Consider the following 18,788-nt stretch of genomic DNA (forward strand, 5'->3'; position numbering starts at 1 on the left):
AAAAAGATGTGGGGATGAGGATAATTCTTAAATCCCAGTTTTACTATTTATTAGCTGTGTGACTTCAGAACAGTCATCTAACCTTTATGAGGCTGACTTTTCTAGTCCATGCAGTAGAAATTACGATAGTAATCACTTTATAACATGATCATGAGGAGTCAAATAGTGACTATAGGGTAGGAAAGATAGAACAATGGTTCTGCAAAAAGACTTTCATGTCTGAGACTACAATATTCCCAGGTTCAATCTTGCACATTACCATAAATCAGAGATGAGCAGTGCTCTGGTTTCTCTTGTGCTTGTGCTCTTCACTTATTCTCTCTCTTTCCCCCATATATATTTATCTCTCATTAAAATAAAATATAAAAAATAATAATTTAAAATGTGTAATAAGTTTGTATATAACCATATATTTCGTATTCGTTTCCAGTGACTCTTGTCAGTAATGATCCCAGACTGGATAGCCTTAAAGTAATAGACTATTCTTTCACAGTTCTGGAGGGCAGAAATCTGAAATTTAGATGTCAAAAGAGTTGGTTCCTTCTGAACTGTTAAGGGAAAATCCATTTCATGCCACTTACTAGCTTCTGGAAATTGCTGGAAGATCTTGATGTTCTTTCACTTTTAACTGCATCTGTCCAATCTCTACCTAAATCTTCACATGACCTTCTCATTTGTGTATATTTTCCCCTCTTCATCAAGAGATGGAAACACTTGTTTCAAAACACTTGTCATTAAATTTAGGGTCATGTTCCTAAAAAAGACACCATAAAGTACTTAATCAAATAGTTTCTACTTAGACCTAGAGACCTTCTTCACTTACTTCCTGTTTCACTTTCCTCAGTCACTCTAAGGCTAAATAGAGGGGATTGGATACGGAACTCTGGTGGTGGGAATTGTGTGTAATTGTACCCCTTTTATCCTACAGTCTTGTTAACCATTGTTAAATCAATTTAAAAAAATAAAGAAAAAATAGATGTGCCTTTATGAAAACAACAATTCTATAAGTCCACATAAAGTGATAATGAAGTTAGAAATAGACAAAGAAAAAAGGGGGAAAAAAAGCCCCAGTGCAGAATTGGTGCATAACTCAGTCATTGCAGCAAAGTCATAATTTCTCATCTTCTACCCCTTCACTAAATTACAATTTAAATTCCATCATTCAAAACTGCATGATCTTGAGCCGGATTCATATATCACATGAAGGCATTAAAGCCTGACCTTTTATATCCCCAATAAGAAATGTCATGAGTTCATCACAGAATCATAACTCCCACTTGAATTAGAGCTAAGAAAGATTTGAACTTCAAGGGGAACTCTTCAACTCAGACACACATGAAGATTTTTTTCTAGTAACCTCTTAAGATTCTGAATTCTTAAGAAAAACATGGGTTGATAATAAATGAGAAGATTGCAAGGTATAAATTAAAGCTATATACAAAAAGTGAAAAAAGAGCACACCAGTGCATCTCTTTGAAGTCAGTTCTAAGATTACAGGAAACTTGATTATCAGTAGCATTTCAGTAGAGGCTCTACAACCCAAAAGAATTATCCACTGGCTCTTGTGCTAGCTAAGATTTACATCTAGTGACTTCATCTATATAGATACCACAGAGATTCTGCAAAAAGTACCACGGGACATCATGACTTCAGATGTGCTCTTGGAATATTTATCATTTTAGCTCAGTAAATAGTCAGTCCTTTGCCAATGAGGAGATAAGCAGGCAAACTTATCAGTCTTGTTATTTTCAAAAGATTATCATTGTACAGAACACTGTGGGGGCATCCATCTTCCTTCTGACGGCCACTGAAGCCTAAAAGAGTGGAAATTAGATATTCAGACCTTTGTCAAAATGAAAATCATTTAAATAAAAAAGAAAGAAAAAGAACTTACTCAATTGTAAGAAAAGGAGAGACTGAGAACCTAAAATATAGTTTATCTGTGTGCATCAGACCTGAAATCCCAGGTTCACTCCCTGGCACCACCATAAACCAGAACTCAACAATGTTCCAGTATCAAACTCTCTCTCTCTCACTCTCTCTCTCTCTCTCTTTATTAAGACAAAATAAATAAGTTTGCATACTTTTAGTGTGACTTCCTACTACAAAAATGTAGAGCTATTTTAATTTAATGATCTATTTTTTATTTATAAAATGGAAATATTTATAAGACTATAGGATAAGAGGGGTATAGTTCCCACCACCAGAACTCCATATCCCCTCCCCTCCCTTGAAAGCTTTCCTATTCTTTATCTCTCTGGGAATATGGATCCATGATCATTATGAGGTGCAGAAGGTGGAAGGTCTGGCTTCTGTAATTGCTTCCCCACTGAACGGGCATTGACAGGTCGATCTATACTCCCAGCCTGTCTCTCTCTTTCCCTAGTGGAGCAGGGTTCTGGGGAAGGTGGGGCCCCAGGACACATTAGTTGGGTCATCTGCCCAAAGAAGTCAGGTTGGCATCATGGTAGCATCTGGAACCTGGTGGCTGAAAAAGAGTTAAGATATAAAGAGAACAAATTGTTGACTAATCATAAACCTAAAGTCAAGAACATTGCCGAGGAAGATTTGGGGGTCTCCATTTTGGAAAAAGCTAGTAGGTTTACTTTAGGTATTTAGTGATCTATTACTATACAAAGACACTTAAAATCCAATGGCTTAGACCAAATTACAGTTTCTCTCACAGATCTGTCAGTTGCCTGACTATGCTGAATGGTTCTCCTTGCCTGTCTCATGTGGTTGGAGTTAGACTGTGCTGGAGTCTCTGAAGGATCAACTGCACTGGACATCCAAGATGGTAGACTGACATAATTAGTTGATACTGAGTACTGGTAAAGAGTTCAGGTAGGACTACCAAACTGAATGCTTCCATGTAGCCTCATCATGTGACATGTGTTACCTACAGCCTGGTTACTGGGTTCCAAGAGACAGGAAGTAGAAGCTGCTAATCTTGAAAAATCTGGATCCTGAAACTTCCAAATATAAACTCCCACCATATTTTACTGATGGAAATAGTTGAGAGTTTACCACAATTATAAGATAAGGATGTCAAAAATTTACATCATCTTCAACTAACCATAACTTATGAATAGATTCATCTTTCTTATTCTTAATACTATATATTAGAGCTCAAAATAGATATGTTTCATGGTTTTCTGATGGCAACTCCCACAGCAAACTTTAAAAAGCAATGTAATATATAATACAGACATAATATACTAATACTATGTGATTATTCACTGCAGAGCACTCACCTCTAAGGTTGAGTTTATTTTTTTTCCAGTAGTCAGAATAGGTTTGAATTAAGTATCTCTCCTTTCTGCCTTGTTCCTGTGGTGGCCAAAAACTATATTGGCAAAGGCAGGGTAAGAAGGATTATCAGTGGGCTAGTACTTAGGTTAAAGGGCGAATTCATAGTCAGGGTATTCCAGTTACTCTAGAATCTTTTCACAAATTGTGACTGTTGGAGTTCTGCCAGCCTCAGCCCCAAGGTCCATAATGATCCAATGCCCAGGAGCTTCTGCATCGTTAAGTGTTTGTGGGGCTCAGAAATCAATATCTAATCACACTTAGCTGGAGTCCAATATTCTGTACACTCAGCAGCACACATTTTCAGTTGCTGGGTATATAAAAGTTAACATGGGAAACCAAACATTTGTTGGAACGAGCTACATTAAAATCTTACCAGTGGTGTTCAAATCACTATAAATGACATTTTTGAGCACTCATTTTGTGAGGGCCTTTACCAGGAATTTTTAAATGATGCAAAGGAAATATTAGATACCTTTTTTCTTTCTTCTTTTTTTTCCAGAGACTGATATCATATCCCCCCTACATTTCACTAGAAATTTAACAACTAGGCTACTTCTCAAAACCTCTGTCAGCCTTAAAATTCTGTTCAGAGTCGTGGCTGTATTGGGTTTGTCGGTAAGCAACTGCTCGTCTCTTTTCTGTAAGCAGCATGTTAATAAACTTAGACCGTCTTGTATGCTGTTGAAAGGCCCCAAGTAAGGTCAAGTCCCTAATATCCTTTCTCTGTTGCATAGCTGCCAAACTCAAACTGAATTCACAGTCAAATTCCTGATGAAATGTCTCCTGGTAATGGTTACCCTCTTCCATTTTTCATACACTGATTCTTATCTCACCTAAGAAAGTAATTTGCCCACTTCCTAGATGAATGCTTCTCATACACTCATGTGTATACGAATCTCCAAGAGATCTTGCCACAAATTAGTGTCAATTTAGTGGATCCTTAGGTGAGATCTGTGGTACATCTTTCTTGATTCCCTTTTTGTTGCCCTTGTTTTTTTATTGTTGTAGTTATTATTGTTGTTGTTACTGATGTCGTTATTGGATAGGACAGAGAGAAATGGAGAGAGGAGGGGAGGATAAAGATAGACACCTGCAGACCTGCTTCACCACTTGTGAAGCAATACCCCTGCAGGTGGGGAGCTGGGGCCTCAAACCAGGATCCTTATGCCAGTCCTTGTGCTTAACCTGCCACGTGCACTTATCCTGCTGTGCTACTGCCTGGCTCTCCGTGGTACAGCTTTCTAACAGGTGCTCAGGCCCTCTAACTATGCATTGAGGAGCATCAATGTTGAATGGCGAGAGTTTTGATTGCTTCAGTTAATGTCCAAAGGAAGAAAGACAACAGCAAAGTCCTAGTTCATGTGTGTTTTTTCTCTCTCCCTCACTTGAGAACTAAAGAATATATGCCTTGACAGGGGAGGTGACTCTATGGGTACAGCACAGGTCTTATGTGTGTGAAGCCTCAGCTTTGAGGTCTACTTTTTTCTGCAATGGTGCTCTGTTCTCTCTCTCTCTCTCTCTCTCAATATATAGAGGAATTTAGATATTCATAGCTACATATATAGGTGGTTTTTTTTTAATAGAGAATATATGGTAATCGAGTCTCAGAAAAAGTCCTGTGAACTTCAAAATTCTTCAAGTTGGATGTGTAATTTGACCTCTAATTGTAACCTCAAATTGTAAACACCAACCTAGTTTGTGATAAATTGAAAACAGTTTGAAAGTTTTGAGTTTGTTCTTAAATTCATGGATATCAAAGAATTACTTCCAATGAATTTTTATGCCAAAAATAAAATGTGTATGTTTGCTTTCTTTTTAGGTCTTGCAAAATTATTTTCTTTACTGGGTATATAGAAATATAAGTTTTGGGGGTCGGGCGGTGGCGCAGTGGGTTAAGCGCACGTGGTGCAATGTGCAGGGACCGGCGTAAAGATCCCGGTTAGAGCCCCCGGCTCCCCACCTGCAGGGGAGTCGCTTCACAGGCGGTGAAGCAGGTCTGCAGGTGTCGATCTTTCTCTCCCCCTCTCTCTCTGTCTTCCCCTCCTCTCTCCATTTCTCTCTGTCCTATCCAACAACAAAGCGACGTCAACAATGGCAATACTAACCGCAACGAGGCTTCAACAACTAGGGCAACAAAAAGGGGGGAAAATGGCCTCCAGGAGCGGTGGATTCATGGTGCAGGCACCGAGCCCAGCAATAACCCTGGAGGAAAAAAAAAAAAAGAAATATAAGTTTAAGAACTAAGGTTTTGAGGAGTCGGGCTGTAGCGCAGCGGGTTAAGCGCAGGTGGCGCAAAGCATAAGGACCGGCATAAGGATCCCGGTTCGAACCCCGGTTCCCTACCTGCAGGGGAGTCGCTTCACAGGCGGTGAAGCAGGTCTGCAGGTGTCTATCTTTCTCTCCTCCTCTCTGTCTTCCCCTCCTCTCTCCATTTCTCTCTGTCCTATCCAACAACGACAACAACAATAATAACTACAACAATAAAACAACAAGGGCAACAAAAGGGAATAAATAAAATAAAAGAATTAAGGTTTTTTTTTCTCCTAAGTTAACTACATATTAGAAGCAAAGGGGTTGGATTTTTATTATATTTAGTGTTGAAATATCTAGATATTTCTCATAACTCTTCAAATCATGGTCTAAATCTACATTATTTCTTTGTGGTTGCTTTCCTTAAGAATTTTATAGTCCTTTTTTGCTTTTTCTACCAGAGCACTGATTAGCTCTGGTTTATAGTGATACCAGGGAATGAACCTGGGACTTTGTAGCTTCAGGCATGAAAATTTCTTCGCATAACTACTATGCTATCTACACCCAATCCAGTATTTTATATTCCTTATCCATATTTCATCTTCAGTAATTTTTTTTTTAATTTTTTTTATTAAAGAAAGGATTAATTAACAAAACCATAGGGTAGGAGGGGTACAACTCCACACAATTCCCACCGCCCAATCTCCATATCCCACCCCCTCCCCCGATAGCTTTCCCATTCTCTATCCCTCTGGGAGCATGGACCCAGGGTCATTGAGGGTTGCAGAAGGTAGAAGGTCTGGCTTCTGTAATTGCTTCCTCGCTGAACATGGGCGTTGACTGGTCGGTCCATACTCCCAGTCTGCCTCTCTCTTTCCCTAGTAGGATGGGTCTCTGGGGAAGCTGAGCTCCAGGACACATTGGTGGTGTCTTCAATCCAGGGAAGTCTGGCCGGCATCCTGATGACACCTGGAACCTGGTGACTGAAAAGAGAGTTAACATACAAAGCCAAACAAATTGTTGAGCAATCATGGACCCAAAGCTTGGAAAAGTGGAGAGGAAGTATTAGGGAGGTACTCACTGCAAACTCTAGTATACTTCTGCTTTCTTACTTTGGTGCCATACTCCAAACTCAGTCAATTTCTGCTTTGCGTTTCTACTTCTTTTTTTTTTTTTTACATGCATAACATTCCCCAGATTCCCATTTAGCAATACCACCCCACTATTTCATTCATCATTTTTCATGGACCTGTATTCTCCCCACCCACCCTCCCACCCCAGAGTCTTTTACTTTGGTGTAATACTCCAATTCCATTTCAGGTTTGACTTGTGTTTTCTTTTCTAATCTTGTTTTTCAACTTCGGCCTGAGAGTGAGATCATCCCATATTCATCTTTCTGTTTCTGACTTATTTCACTCAACATGATTTTTTCAAGGTCCATCCAAGATCGGCTGAAAACGGTGAAGTCACCATTTTTTACAGCTGAGTAGTATTCCATTGTGTGTATATACCACAACTTGCTCAGCCACTCATCTGTTGTTGGACACCTGGGTTGTTTCCAGGTTTTGGCTATTACAAATTGTGCTGCCAAGAACATATGTGTACACAGATCTTTTTGGATGGATGTGTTGGGTTCCTTAGGATATATCCCCAGGAGGGGAATTGCAGGATCATAGGGTAGGTCCATTTCTAGCCTTCTGAGAGTTCTCCAGACTGTTCTCCACAGAGGTTGGACCAATTGACATTCCCACCAGCAGTGCAGGAGGGTTCCTTTGACCCCACACCCTCTCCAGCATTTGCTGCTGTTACCTTTTCTGATGTGTGACATTCTCACAGGAGTGAAGTGATATCTCATTGTTGTCTTTATTTGCATTTCTCTGACAATCAGAGACTTGGAGCATTTTTTCATGTGTTTCTCGGCCTTTTGGATCTCTTCTGTGGTGAATATTCTGTCCAATTCCTCCCCCCATTTTTGGATGGGGTTATTTGTTGTCTTGTTGTTGAGTCTGGTAAGCTCTTTATATATGTTGGTTATTAAACTCTTATCTGATGTATGGCATGTAAAGATCTTCTCCCATTCTGTGAGGGGTCTCTTGATTTGGGTAGTGGTTTCTTTTGCTGTGAAGAAGCTTTTTAATTTGATGTAGTCCCATAGGTTTATACTTGCCTTAGTCTTCCTTGTAATTGGATTCGTTTCATTGAAAATGTCTTTAAAATTTATGCGGAAAAAAGTTCTTCCAATATTTTCCTCTAAGTATCTGATAGTTTCTGGTCTAACATCCAAGTCCTTGATCCACTTGGAATTTACTTTTGTATTTGGTGAAATACAGTGATTCAGCTTCATTCTTCTGCATGTTTCAACCCATTGTTTCCAACACCATTTGTTGAAGAGACTCTGCTTCCCCCATATAATAGTCTGGGCCCCTTTGTCAAAGATTAGATGTCCATAGGTGTGGGGCCTCATTTCTGGGCTCTCAATTCTATTCCACTGGTCAGTGTGTCTGTTCATGTTCCAGTACCAAGCAGTTTTGATGACAATGGCCCTATAATATAGTTTGAGATCTGGCAGTGTGATGCCTCCGGTTCTGTTCTTTTTTCTCAAGATTGTTTTGGCAATTCTAGGTCTTTTCTGGTTCCAGATAAACATTTGTAGCATTTGTTCTATTCTCCTAAAAAATGTGCTTGGGATCTTGATGGGGATAGCATTAAATTTATAGATGGCTCTGGGTAATATATTCATTTTGATGATGTTAATTCTTCCAACCCATGAGCATGGCAGAAATAAATAACATTGAGAATAGGAAAACCATACAAAAGATCAATGAAAGTAAATGTTGGTTCTTCGAAAGAGTAAACAAAATCGACAAACCTTTAGCCAGACTCACAAAACAAAAAAGGGAGAAGACCCAAATAAATCGGATAGTAAATGAAAGAGGAGATATCACAACAGACACTGCAGAAATTCAACATATCATGCGAGGCTTCTATGAACAACTATATGCCACCAAGCTAGAGAACCTGGAAGAAATGAATGATTTCCTAGATACCTACCAACTTCCAAAACTAAGTAAAGAGGAAGTGGATAACATGAACAGGCCCATCACAGCTAATGAAATTGAAACAGTTATCAAAAATCTTCCCAAAAATAAAAGTCCTGGACCAGATGGCTTTACAAATGAATTCTACAAAACTTTCAAAGAAGAACTAATACCTCTACTTTTAAAAGTCTTCCAGAAGATTGAAGACACTGGAATACTCCCTGCCAGCTTCTATGAAGCCAACATCACCCTGATACCAAAAGCAGACAGGGACACAACCAAAAAAGAAAACTACAGACCAATATCTCTGATGAACATAGATGCGAAAATATTGAACAAAATTCTAGCCAACCGGATACAGCAGTATATCAAAAAGATTGTTCATCATGACCAAGTGGGGTTTATCCCAGGCATGCAAGGTTGGTTTAATATACGTAAATCAATCAATGTGATCCACCACATCAACAAAAGCAAGACTAAAAACCACATGGTCATATCAATAGATGCAGAGAAAGCCTTTGACAAAATACAACATCCCTTTATGATCAAAACACTACAAAAAATAGGAATAGATGGGAAATTCCTGAAGATAGTGTAGTCTATATATAGCAAACCTACAACCAACATCATACTCAATGGTGAAAAACTGGAAGCATTTCCACTCAGATCAGGTACTAGACAGGGCTGCCCACTATCACCATTACTATTCAACATAGTGTTGGAAGTTCTTGCCATAGCAATCAGGCAGGAGCAAGGAATTAAAGGAATACAGATTGGAAGAGAAGAAGTCAAACTCTCCTTATTTGCAGATGACATGATAGTATACATGGAAAAACCTAAGGAATCTAGCAAGAAGCTTTTGGAAATCATCAGGCAATACAGTAATGTGTCAGGCTATAAAATTAACATTCAAAAGTCAGTGGCATTCCTCTATGCAAACACTAAGTTAGAAGAAATTGAAATCCAGAAATCAGTTCCTTTTTCTATAGCAACAAAAACAATAAAATATCTAGGAATAAACCTAACCAAAGAAGTGAAAGACTTGTATACTGAAAATTATGAGTCACTACTCAAAGAAATTCATCTTCAGTAATTTAAGGTTATCCCTTGAGGTCTATAAAACTGGATCCACCTTCTATTCTATAATTCCTGGAATGTCTAACACCTGCCTATGTTGTAGGGGGAAAATATGGTTATGATTTATGATCATTTCTTTTTTAATGAATCTTCCTGTTTTCTTTTTAAAAAATGTTTAAATTATCATTATTTTTTGGATACAGACAACCAGAAATCGAGAGGGTAGGGGAGATAGGGAGAGATAAAGAAAGACATCTGAAGCACTGCTTCACCACTTGCAAAGCTTTCCTCATGCAGGTAGGGATAGGAGGCTCCAACCTAGGTCCTTAAGCACTGTAACATGTGTGCTCAAACAGGTGTGCCACCACCTGGCCCTATGATAATTTCTATTACTACTGCAATTCTCAAAATCCACTCACAGAATTTTTGTTTTATGATTTGTAATTTTAAGCTAATTTTTCTCCTCCAAGACTACCTTTCATCTCAGTCTCTTTTCGCCTTCATTTTACACAAAGTAAACAGAAAGCCCTTGTGTTTTGAAAAACTTCTGCGGAAAGTCTTAAGGGAAGGATTATATCATTGCACTGCAAGCAAACTAATCAATAGTGGATGTGACACATCGATACTCTTGAAAAGTCTACCAGATATCCTTCATGTGTGGGAGTGTGTGTGTGTGTGTGTGTGTGTGTGTGTGTGTGTGTGTGTGTGTAGAGTAATTTGATTCTTGGGAATAGGGCTGTAGAGTAGCAGCAGTTGTGTCTCTCACCTCTCCCATTAAACTAAGATTAACAAAGATCACCTGAGAACACAACAAGAATACTTTGAGAACCCAACAAGTTACAGGTGAGTGCAAACATGTGTGGCTCATGGGCAAAGAGGGGCCTATGGATAGATTCCTGGGGCTGAAAGCCCATACCTACTTGGGAGCAACTGGTAACAGTTTCACAGTTTGCCAATTAAGGCATGACCTCTGGTCTGAGTTTTTATTAACAAATAAACTGCTGATGGGAGGAGAGATACACTAACGCTCACCAAATGCAACTGTGAGTCTCTATTGCTACTTTTTAAATTATCCCAAGGTAATTAGAGAGATGAAAGCTGAAATAGCTGAGCTAAGAGCACAAGCTGAACAAGCTAATACAGTATCAGAACAGGGTAACAAAATAGCTGAACTACAGAAAACAGCACAGGGGAGAGAGAATTGAAAAAATGAGGCAGAAATCAGGATTAGCAAGACTAAGGACCAATTAGATAAAACTAAGAACGAATTAAGAGATCTCAAAAAGAGATGAAGAGATACCAAAAACAACAACAGATACATATGGGATGACTTCAAAATAAGTAATATATGCATTATTGGCTTGCCAGAGGGAGAAAGAGAGGGTACCGGGCCATCCTGAGGGTGTATCGTCTCGGGCACATGCTCTCTGGATTGGAGAGAACTCAGCCGGAGCCAACCTAGGCTGCTGCTTACTCAGCGACTTGGGAGAGGAACCAGGAACTCTTGTGGCTGAGTGGGAGCGCAATGCAATGCTGCCTTTATTGATCAGAAAAGAACTGCCTTTATACCTTCTGAAGCAGAAGTGGCAGGCTGGAAAAGGAAATGGGTAGGATAGGGGGTGGAGAGGAGAAAAGAGCTTGAAAGTAGCAAGCTTCCATCTAACCAATGGGGATTAAACCAATTCCCTGCAGGCAGGGTGGTCTCAAACAAAACAATGATTATGTAAATAGACCACAGTGTTAAGCAATGCAGGGGGCCTGGTGTAATGGCCAACAAGAGGGAGGGGAAGAAAGTATTCTACAGGATTTAATAGCTGATAAATTACCTATTCTAGACAACACAAAAGACATAAAGGTTCATGTTGTTAAAATTTCGGAAGGCTCTTGCCGGGCTGGCTTGCTTCACAGCGGGTAACAGAGACGCGGAGACAACGGCTGGGCAGGGAAGCTGTATTTCTTTATTCAGGAACAACGATTCATAAACTAAGACAAACTAATCACCAAACAGAACTCTGCTGTCTCTTTGCGGCGGTGCAAGCACTCTTTCTTTTTTTCTCGAACTCAGGAACCCTCTTACTCTGAAACTCCCGAACTCTGGCGGGGTCACTAGGGGCGGGGCCAAGCGGGCCCGCGAAATTAACTGGACTGATCTAATTCTCTTGGCAGGGGAGAACTAGAACCCAATGTAACGCATACAACAGGTTCAGGACACTCAGATGGTCCCAAACAGGATTAACCCAAACTTAAAGACACCAAGACATACCATATTTACAATGAAAATAACTGGTAAGTCCCATTGATTGATCCTCTGAGTATTAAGTAATGTCCATTCCTATCTTTTTAAATTTTATTTATTTTAAAGTCTATCAAGTCAGATATGAGAATAGCTGTTCCTGCCTTTTTTGTGGTCCATTGGCTTGTATGCTAGTTTTCCATTCTTTCACTTTGAGTCTATGTTTGTCTTGTTGAGTTAGGTGGGATTCCTGCAGACAGCATGTTGTTGGGTTGTGTTTTCTGATCCATCTTCCTACTGTGTGCCTTTTAATAGGTGAATTCAGGCCACTGACATTTATTGATATCATAGAATGAAGATATTTGAATTCCATTATTCTAAAATTTTAGAGTGTTCTGATGTATTGCATGTTTATGATGTTGTGATTGTTTATAGGAGACCTTTCAGAACTTCATTCAGGGCAGGCTTAGTGATAGTTGATTCCTTCAACTGCTACTTGTCTGAGAAGGTTTCTTTTTTTTTCATTTTTTTTATTCATAAACACTATTCCCACCACCAAAAGACTGTCTCCCCCCCCCCCCCATAAAGCTGAACATCTACCCTCACCCTCCAGAAAGATAAAGACGAGTATGGGATGATCCCACTCATAAACAGAAGTTTGAGCAAGAATAACAGAAAGGGAAACTCAAAGCAGGATCTGACTAAATTTGTAGTAGGATACCAAAGTAAAAACCCTGGTTGGTGGCTGAGAAGGTTTCTATGCCTCCATCTAGTCTGAATGACTGTCTAGCAGGATACAGTAGTCTTGGTTGAAAGTCTTTCTCATTGAACACTCAATAGCTATCTTGCCATTCTCTTCTAGTTTTCAGTGTTTGTGTGGAGAAATCTGCTGCTAATCTTATGGGTTTTCCTCTGTAGGTGACTCTTTGTTTTTCTCTTGTGGCATTCAAGACCCTTTCCCTATTCTTATTCCTTTTCATTCTAAATATGATGTGTCTTGATGTCTTTAATTTGGGGTTAATCCTCTTTGGGACCCTCTGAGATTTCTGAACCTTTATGTCTTTTGTGTTGTCTAGAACAGGGAAGTTCTTGGCTACTATGTCCTGTAGAATGATTTCTTCCTTTCCCTCTCTTCCTCTGGCAAGCCAGTAATGTGTATATTTCTTCTCTTGAAGTCATTTTTCTGGTGAATAAGACCACATACAACATTTAAAAAGTTACAGTCTTTATTTTATGGAACCCAGATTGAATAAGTCCACATTTTGATGCTTAATGCTACATGCTCAATTGCATATAGAGCTATGGGAATCGATAAGAACATGCACATGCATGCATTTTGTAAATTGCATCTTAAAGTATTGTCCTTTCTTCTCTAAGTAAATTTATACTAATAAAAGGAAAATAAGGTCTTACCACTTAGGAAGAAGACTTAGTATTGTTATCTAGGTATTGAACATAAACAATTTCATGGTAAGTTACCAAGCAAATTCATTCTTTTTTAAATTTTTTAAATTATCCTTATTTATTTATTAGATAGAGATAGTCAGAAATCAAGAAGGAAGGGGGAAGAGGGAAGAAAAGAAACAGAGATACCCGCAGCACTGATTCATCATTAGTGAAACTTTCTTCCTGCAAGTGGGGACTGGGGACTCAAACGTGGGTCTTTGTGGATTGTACCATGTGCACTCAACCAGGTGCACCACCATCTGGCCCCACAAAGTCACTCTTATGAATACGATGAAATAAGGCAAAATATGGCTATTTGGTAGTTATATAAAACACAGAGCATAAATATTTTCCAAGATACAGAACACCTAAAAGTTCTGCTATTGTGAAAAACAACTGAACACCTAAAAGTTCCTCCATTGAGTTGAAAAACAATTGCCTCTTTTTCAGTTAAAGCCTTATCTTTGTTGTCATCCTACCGAGATATCCAGTTACAGATTTGATAGCATCCAATTCAGATTCACTGCTTCCATAGCTCCTTCCCAAATTGCCCAGCCAAATGTAAATCCTTTCTAACATGCTCTCGCTCCCTATGGTGTGTACTCTCCCTGTCTAGGCTAAGTAAAAAACACATTTGTTCAATTAGACTTGTTTGTAAGGTCTTTGAATAGATGGCATTAGCAGGGAAATAGGAAGTATAGATTATTGCAAGTGAATACTAGAGGAGTCATAGATATATTGCTTTGGGAAGAGTGGGGTACAAATAAAGAAGTGGCAAAATTAGAAAAGTGATCCAGTGGCTTTCTTTTTTTTTTTTTTTCACTTTAAATTTCAAATCACTGATTTTTTTTTAATTTCTTTATTGAGGGATTAATGGTTTAAAGTCAACAGTAAAAATACAATAGTTTTTACATGCATAACATTTCTCAGTTTTCCACGGAACAATTCAACTCCCACTAGGTCCTCCTCTGCAATCATGTTCTAGTACTTGAACCCTTTCTCCCACCCCAGAGTCCTTACTTTGGTTCAATACACCAACTTCAGTCCAAGTTCTGCTTTGTGTACTCCATTCTATTCTTGGTTTGTTTGTTTCTTTTACAAATCACCATTTTGCAACTACATAGAAATAGCTACTACTACCACTGGTACAACTTATATGAATCTATGTAAATATCAAGTTTGGAGTTGGAATCTGCCTCCACTCCCTTAAAATAAAAAAGTCAATTTTGGGGAGCCTGGAGGTAGCATAGCGGGATAAGCACAAGTGGCACAAAGTGCAAGGACCAGTGTAAGGATTCCAGTTTGAGCCCCTGGCTCCCCAACTGCAGGGGAGTCACTTCATAGTCAGTGAAGCAGGTCTGCAGGTGTCTGCCTTTCTCTCCCTCTCTCTGTCTTCCCCTCTTCTCTCTATTTCTCTCTGTCCTATCTACCAACAACGACATCAATAACAACTACAACAATAAAACAAGGGCAATAAAAGGGAATAAATACTTTTTTTTTTAATTTTTAAAGTCAATTTTGGGGTCAAAGGAGATAGCATAATACTTATCCAAAGACATTCATGACTGAGGTTGTGAAGTCCTGTGAGAAAGAGAGTTTACCCAGAGGCTTTTCTCAGAGCTCTCTCATTTTAAAAGTTCTCCATTTTTTCAGGTGGCCAGACAGAGGCCACCTGGCTCCTCAGATATTGAGAAACTCCCTCTTCCTGAGTACCCAAGGCCAGCTGGATCTTCAGATGTTAAGAGACTCCCTCCTGCTGAACACCCCAAGGACAACTGTTTACAAAGTGTTTACAGAACTCACAAAAACATGCCCCTTTACCCCTCTGCCCCTCGGGATAAGAGTGACCATCCTGTTCCATCATAAAAAGGCATGAGTTTAAAGATTCTTGGTCACTCTCCCAGGTGATGGGGCCACTTTGGGCACTCTGGCTTGGGGTCAGGGAACCCCTCAGTTCTCCTGAGGTCCTTGTGTGTCAGTTCCTGTGTTTTTACATGTGTTAGTTGTTATAATGGCTATTTTATGTGCTTGTGTAAATAAATACTTCATCTTCCTCTATGTCCTGTGTTGGCCTCAGTTTGTCTTAGTTTGTAATGGGTACTGTCAGAAACAAAACTTAACAGTCTTAGGTTCAATCCCCAGCACCACCATAATCCAGAACTTAGCAGTGGTCTGATAGATAAATAAATAAATAAATAAATAAATAAATAAATAAATAAGATTCAGGGTATGGCACACCCAGTTGAATGCACACATTATGTTATGCAAGGATTCAGATTCAAGCACCCACTCCCCACCTAATTCATGAACAGTGAAGCAATGCTGCAGGTGTTTTTCCTTCTCTCTCCCTCTATATTTCCCTCTCCACTCAACTTCTCTCTGTCCTATCAAATAAAGAATGGAAAAAAGGGAGGAGGATGTGACTGCCAGGACTACTGGATTTGTCATGAAGATACTGAGCCCCAAAGATAACCCACTGACTATAAGAAAGAAAGAAATAAGGAAAGAGAAAGGGAAAGAGAGAAAGGGGGGGCAAAAATAAGTAAGCTAGACATTTCATTACATATTACTAGTGAAATCCTAGGTTGTCTGTTGTCCCAATGAGCCCAGTAGTTTCCAAAACTCTGATTAGAACCAAAAGCAACTGAAACTCAGATGAAAGTGTGACCTCTGAAAATCAGACCTGAGACCAGGGTTCTGATGTTCCTCCACAAGTAGCATCAAAGTTCTCTAACACTCAGATTTGAAACCTTGTTTAAATCTGCATTTGCTTCTCATATGTCTAAGACAACTACCAAAGTATGTTCTGCCATGGCAATATCTCCTAACTTTATTTTATCACTTTTTACCACCATTTGCTACTTATTTACAGTATACTTGCCAAAAATACATCGGAAAGAAGATAAAATTACATTACAATGCCTTTAACATACTGGAAAGAATTTTAAAAAGGAAGATGATAGATGTGAAATTCACAGTTATGCCTGGGATAGACTTCTTATTTAGGTTTATGTGTCCCACTCCCTTCACAGGATATCTTTTAAAACACCAACTAAAGTAAACTATTTTCTTTTCCATTCTTGGTTGTATTATTTTCACTTTGCACCTTTGTTCATGATGGTTATAATTTTAACTCTGAGATATACACTCATATTTATGCTTTTATTCAACAAATATACATATATGAAACAGAGCATCTTAAGTCCAGATTGGATTTCTTCATATAATCTCTCCACCTTGCATGCTATATCTTTATACTCAGAAATACTTACCTTTTTTTGAATACACATAACATTTATACTCTTGTTTGAAGATTTCTGGCAGACTAGAGCACCACCTGTTCTTGATTTTTTTTCCAACAAATTAAATTAAATGTGCCAGTTTAGTTTTTTTTTTCTTTTCTGCAGCCATTAATCACATCTAGCAAACAACTGCTTAGAGTGCTAAAGAAACAAATGTAGTTGGGAGGACAGTGGAAACAAGAGAGAATAGTAAGGTGGACTAGTGAAGAAAGAGAACTGTAACCTGACACTATACCTGAGTCTTGATTTGGGTAAGGCAACCTTGAGATTAGACAATCTGTATCTCTGGGGCTTGTTTTCCTCCTCAACAAAGTTAGGTTGAGTTGAATTTGCTAAACTTTTGCAGAGTAAAATTGTCACCCTACACTCCTTGCCCACCTTCACCTCTACTTGACTCAGAAAAAGAGAAGCCCTATTTCCATCCTAAGAAACCATCCACCTCATGTTTTCCAGTGCAAACCCAGAGCACTATTTACTTCTAACTTATGACAGACAGCACCAGAGATTGAACCTGTGACTCCTGATGTCTGAAGCATGAAAGGCTGCTGCATCACTCACATGTTCTTGAACTTAGTCCACTTCTGCCAAAAAAAAAAAAATCACCCTGACATTACTCTCAAGAACCATTAACCACTGACATTTATTACTTATTTTTCCACATTTCAATAGGCTGTCACTGATTCCACATCCCATTATTTACAATTATTTTCAATCAATCTAATTTTCTCTCATTAGTTGTTGTTATTGTTTTGTTATTTATGTAACCTTGGTTTACAAGACCATAAATGATTTATTTATTTTATTTATTTTTAATTGTCACCAGGGTTGTTGCTCAGGCCTTGGTGCTAGCACTATGAATCCACTGCTCCTGGTGGCCATTTCTTTCTTCCTTCCTTTCTTTTCTTTTCTTTTTTTTAATATGGGACGCTTCACGAATTTGCATGTTATCCCTGCGCAGAGGCCATGCTAATCTTCTCTGTATCGTTCCAATTTCAGTATATGTGCTGCTGAAACAAGCACTCTTTCTTCCTTTTTTCTTTCTCCCTTCCTCCCTTCCTCCCTTTTCTCTATTTGATAGGAAAGAAAGAAATTGAGGGGAGTCGGGTGGTAGTGCAGCAGGTTAAGAGCAGGTGGTGCAAAGCACAAGGACCAACATAAGGATCCCGGTTCGAGCCCCCAACTCCCCACCTGCAGGGGTGTCGCTTCACAGGTGGAGAAGCAGGTCTACAGGTGTCTATCTTTCTTCCCCCCACACTCTGTCAACCCCTCCTCTCTCCATTTCTCTTTGTCCTATCCAACAATGACGACAATAAGAACAACAACAATAACTACAAAAATAAAACAAGGGCAACAAAAGGGAATAAATAAATAAATATTTTTAAAAAGAAAGAAATTGAGAAGGGAACTGGAGACAGAGAATTAACTAGACAGACACCTGTTGCCCTGCTTCACCATTTGTGAAACATCCTCCCTGTAGGTGTCCAGCAATGGCTTGACCCATGGTAATGTGTACAGTCAACAGGGTGTGCCACCACCCAGCCCCCATAAGTGTTTTGGAAGTATAATTTCTCACCTCTTCAGAATGTGTTGCCACACTTCATACCCACAACAAAGTATCAATCTCTCTCTCCATCAAAGTCTTCCTCGATCCTTGAAGCCTACTCATTCCGTATCCTCCAACCCTCTTGATTTCAGTTCTCTGTTTAAGCCCAAAGTTCTACCTTCATTTCACCTTGTCTATTTCCTTGTTTTGTTTCTTTACTCCATATGAGAGAGAGAACATTCACTATTTCCCTCTTATTGTTTCTTTTTTTCAACTTCATAACTTTATTGAAGAAATGTTGGTTTATAGGACTGTTGTTATCATAGGAATACAGTACATTTCCCCATTTTTCCATTGCTGTTGTAGTTGTTGTTGTTGGATAGGACAAAAAGAAATTGAGAGAGAAGGGGGAGATAGGGAGAGAGAAAGACAAAAAAAAAACAGCAGAGCTGCTTCATCACTTGCGAAGTGACTCTCCAGCAAATGGGAATCCAGGGAGGTCCTTGTGCTTTGTATTATGTACACTTAGCCTGGTAGGCTACTGTCTGGCCCCCCAAAACATTTTATTTTTAAAGACATGTACATTA

At 39.1% G+C, this 18,788-nt stretch overlaps 1 non-coding gene across 1 annotated transcript; it reads right to left on the reverse strand.

Moving 5' to 3' along the window:
• Positions 1 to 17,571: 17,571 nt before the first annotated feature.
• LOC132540020 (U6 spliceosomal RNA) lies at positions 17,572 to 17,678 on the reverse strand. The gene has a single exon (XR_009551305.1). It is a non-coding gene; the product is annotated as a U6 spliceosomal RNA (small nuclear RNA).
• Positions 17,679 to 18,788: the final 1,110 nt, after the last annotated feature.

This window comes from Erinaceus europaeus, chromosome 8 (genome assembly GCF_950295315.1).
Source record: "Erinaceus europaeus chromosome 8, mEriEur2.1, whole genome shotgun sequence".
Taxonomy (NCBI): domain Eukaryota; kingdom Metazoa; phylum Chordata; class Mammalia; order Eulipotyphla; family Erinaceidae; genus Erinaceus; species Erinaceus europaeus.